Source organism: Nothoprocta perdicaria, unplaced genomic scaffold (assembly GCF_003342845.1).
Source record: "Nothoprocta perdicaria isolate Ctin4 unplaced genomic scaffold, notPer1 scaffold_2, whole genome shotgun sequence".
NCBI classification, from domain to species: domain Eukaryota; kingdom Metazoa; phylum Chordata; class Aves; order Tinamiformes; family Tinamidae; genus Nothoprocta; species Nothoprocta perdicaria.
The window spans coordinates 850,518-854,849 of record NW_020455204.1 but is presented as its reverse complement, the minus strand read 5'-3'; positions in this window follow the sequence as shown (position 1 = coordinate 854,849).

Here is a 4,332-nt window from a genome sequence, read left to right as displayed (position 1 = left end):
TTTTTAGATATTTGTTGCAAATCCTAACATGGAAAAACGGTTTAAAAAAGAGTCGCACTATATTCTCTGTAAATTATTTCTTGGCCTCAAAGCAAACAGGTTAGAACTACTAATTCTAAAAGCAAACAGTATAGAACTACTAATTCTAAGACTTAAATAAAGTAACATGTAGGCTGTCATTTCTGAGTTCTTCAAGACAGGAATGAGCACACCCACTCAGAGCAAGAACATCTTAAATGTGTAAAGTACCAAAATCGTGATTCCAAATTATAATTAGACAAGTGATAATACCTAAATTTCTTTTAGTTTTACCTGGAAGAGTCCTGCTATGTTGTATCTGTCATTGCCTCATCTGATGCTTTTATTTATACTCTGAACAAAGTGCTATTACTGTTCTTTTTATTCAGTATTTATGCCTGCCACCCTGCCTATAATGCTACTCCGCACATTATTATAGTTACTGGAATTTTGGGAATAAGAAAAAACAAATCTTTCAAGTCCCATTATATGAAGGAGCCAAGACTACCTTGGTGTCTTAATTTAATTCACTGGAGTTACTCAAAAGATTCTTTCTTCTTCAAAGAAAAGAACCTCCATAATTTTAATAGGTTTGTTAATCTATTTAGTACTTCATTTTGATGTTTCAGTCTGACTATGTTCGTTTTACTGAATTGTAGGTATAAGCTTTATGTTGCTTAAGATAAGAATTCTTGGAATTTTTAAGTACATCCTAGCTGGAGCTGTCAGCCAAAACCAGGTTGCTGGGAGGCATCTTCACACTTTCCAATGACTTCTGTCTCAGTGACAGAGATTCCCCCAGAGTGGGGACATGATGTGAACAGGCTCCTCCAACCTTTGACATGAGATGCTCTAATTTATTACCCAAGTCTGCTTTCAGGTCACCTGATTCCATCTGCACAGGTGTGGCAGATTTATAATGAATGAACTGCACTCTGTGTCTGAACTGACCCATTTAAAACCAACCAACCCTATTTCAAAAGGGAGTAGGGGTTGTCTTACAACCCAGCAGAAACGTGTTTGTTTTCCTGGCAGATGACTGCTTGCCTTTTTTTTTTTTTTAATATAGTTTAATTTCCACATTGATGTAATCTAATTTATTCCAGAAAACTCCAAGCAGTAACTAGGTTTTTCTTCCCAAAATTGCAGAGGTGGAGTGATATATGAGCATTTCCCAATGCTGTCTAGCTAACTCCTAAATTAATTCACGTTCTTCCACCTTTCTGGAAGTCGGCCAAAGAGATTTATGGGATGCATGGCTCTTCACTACTCATCAATATTGCATGTGAAGATGTCTGTCTGGCACATCTCTGTTTCTGGCTGATCTCGGGGACAGAGATCAACTAAGAAGATCATGCTACTTATATTAAGACAGAATGATTCATTTTGGGCACTTTCCCTTGACGGCGGTCAGACTTCCAGTTTCTGAATATAGCCATTATAAAGGATAGGAAAATGTCCTCCCATGAGCCTTAAATTCATTTATCCTAGGGCCGATTTAAGATTGAATTATACCCATCAATTTTAATTGTGCTCACCACAGAATTTGGTATCTTCCCTTTAGAGACACCGCAGTTGATATTTCCTCTTAGTATCTTAGTATGCCCATCTTTTCCTCATGACTGTATGTAAATTCTGGAGAAACTTAGAGCATCTTGTTATGTACAGTTTCTAGATGATAAACTGCACCTGCCCTGTGACAAGTTTTATCTTTTCAGATAGTTTGAGATTGCCTTAATTTCTATGTCAATGAAAACATACAAGGAGTTCTTTAGCTACATTTAAAACAAAACATTTATTTTAATTGCTCAGATACTTTGTCAGTTTTTCTTTTTGTGTCACTATAAACACATTTGAAGGCTGAGCAATCAATAAAATTGGGGGAGATTCCCATTGGACTAATTAAATATTCCTGCAAAACATGCAGTAGGCGGGAGAGGACAGGGACGGTGACACCTTAGCCTTGAGTTGGGAACACGGTCACTTCAGTGCCCTATACAACGGCATGAGAGAAGAGTATTTTGACTAAGGAAATAAAGGGAAACCCCTTCTCTTGTAATATAAAATGCCAAACAGATGGTAACCAATTCCATGTATGGTGAGATGTCAAAATACGTTGAGGGCTGTCCTGGGACCTGTTTAAGGAAAATCATAGAGCTATTTATTCTGTTAAGCTTTTGAAAGACCTATTAAATAATAGTGGGGAGCAAGTTCTTATTTTGCAGAACAGAAGATCTTTCAAGCTAAGTAAAGCTATCCATAGGAGTGGTTGCCAAGATCAAGAAACGATATATAATCTTGCTGTTACAAAGACAAAGGATTAGTGGACTATGATTGCTCTTGATAAAACTACCAGGAGTGTGATAGGACTAGAAGAAACGGCCACAAACTGAGGCACCAAAAGTTCCGCAGGAGCTTAAGAAAAGAACTTCTTGACAGTGAGCGCAAGAGCGCCCTGGCACCGGCTGCCCAGAGAGGTTGTGGAGTCTCCTTCTCTGGAGATCTTCCAAACCTGCTTGGATGCAGCCCTGTGCCATGTGCTCTAGGTGACCCTCTGTGTGCAGGGAAGTGGACTAGATGATCTCCAGAGGTCCCTTCCAACCTTAACAATTCTGTGTTTCTGTGATGGGATAAATACTTTTACTCTGAAGGTTTCAGGTCACCAATTTGTAGAAAGCAGAATATGTGTTTGTCTGAAAGACTGTTCACTTTTTTACTGGCTACGTCGCAAGTGGGAACTAAGGTTTTATCACTGAAAGTGCAGCATAGCTATTTTTCTCTCTCCTCTACTCCCTCCATCTGCCACTTCAGCTTCATTTCTAGTTGTTTTTGGTAACACTTCTGCTACATCTGTAATTTTTTGCTGTTTCATTTCATACGTAGACATTTTTGTTTATGGGAGTCTTTCACACAGTAACAAAGAAAAAATATACTATCTTCTGCCACATGTCTGCTTTTAGTAGTTAGCATTTACAGACCTGCTTGGTGGGAAATAATCTCAGTCCATCTCCTATCTATCTCCTGATCCATCTCCTCATCTAGTTTGTGGATCTGCTGTTCTGTGCTGTTCAGTACAGCTGAATTTCCATGGAAAGGAAACCTATCAGAAGAACACAGCTCTTCTGCTTTGCCCATTTCCTCAACCTAAACTGATCTGCAGGTACGGTCATTTCTCAAGTGTCAGTGGAGATTCTGTGGCTATTTAACAGTGTTGTTGGCAGGAACAAGAGATGGGGCTAACGGCATCTGTGCAGGAGAATGTAGAGGCTGAAGTTCACCTCCTAGACCTAGATGGCAGGTGACTGAGAACCGCCCAAGAGGTAGGACAGGTAACGCCCAGGCATGATAGGAGTACAAATGTTAAGGGAGGATGTGCTATGTTCCTAAAATGTAATGGTATGAAAAGTGACCTCTTTTTGGAGAACCTTTCTATAGCATTCTTTTTCCAGAGCTGAACATTCCTGTGCCCTGCAACTGTGGAGGAGACGGGGCAATGACAGCATCCAGCCTGATTGGAATCCAAAAAGCAAATTGTCAAGTGGTGGACAATAAATTAGATTTTAAAAACTCAGGTCTAATAACTTGAAGTGAACCCAGATATGTAAGTTGAGACAATCATATCAAAAATATGTCACTGTTCCAGGGGTGCCCTGGGAGAGTTAGGAGGAAGCATGAATCTGTACAATCACAGAATCATTAAGGCTGGAAGGGACCTCTACAGATCATCTTGTCCACCCCCAATCAGTCCAATGCCTAGTCAATCCAAATCAGTCCAATGATTTGTATAAAGGCATAATGTAATTCCCCAGGGCATTATTTTACCAGCTCCATGCCAAGCTACTATGAGCACAATTAAAATGGTGCAAAACATCTTATTTTATGTCACTGTGCTTCAACATGATTTTTAGGGAAGCCCATCACCTAGGTTTCTGTTACCAATCTGCCTGCTGCCAAGGCACTGGGCAACAGTGAACTGACATCACTGTAACTCTCCGCTGTTGAACAAGGACATGCTGCCTTCCACGTAGCACTTTGATGGATGGCACGCAGGCATTTCGGAGCGGATACCAAGCTGGAACATTTTCACCAATACTTTGCTTGAAAGCTAATTACCCAATCCGTGCATAAAATGGCTCCACAGACCATGTGAAAATTGGGATGTAAAGGTTGAATAAACACTTTGCAGCAGAAAATTTACAGCTTCTGAAAACATCATTTTATTTCCCCTCTGGCAGTCCTACCTTGCAGTTAGGTGCTGCCAGCTGTGATGTCCAGCCTAGGGCTGAAACTGCTCCTGCCAGAACTATTAGGAGG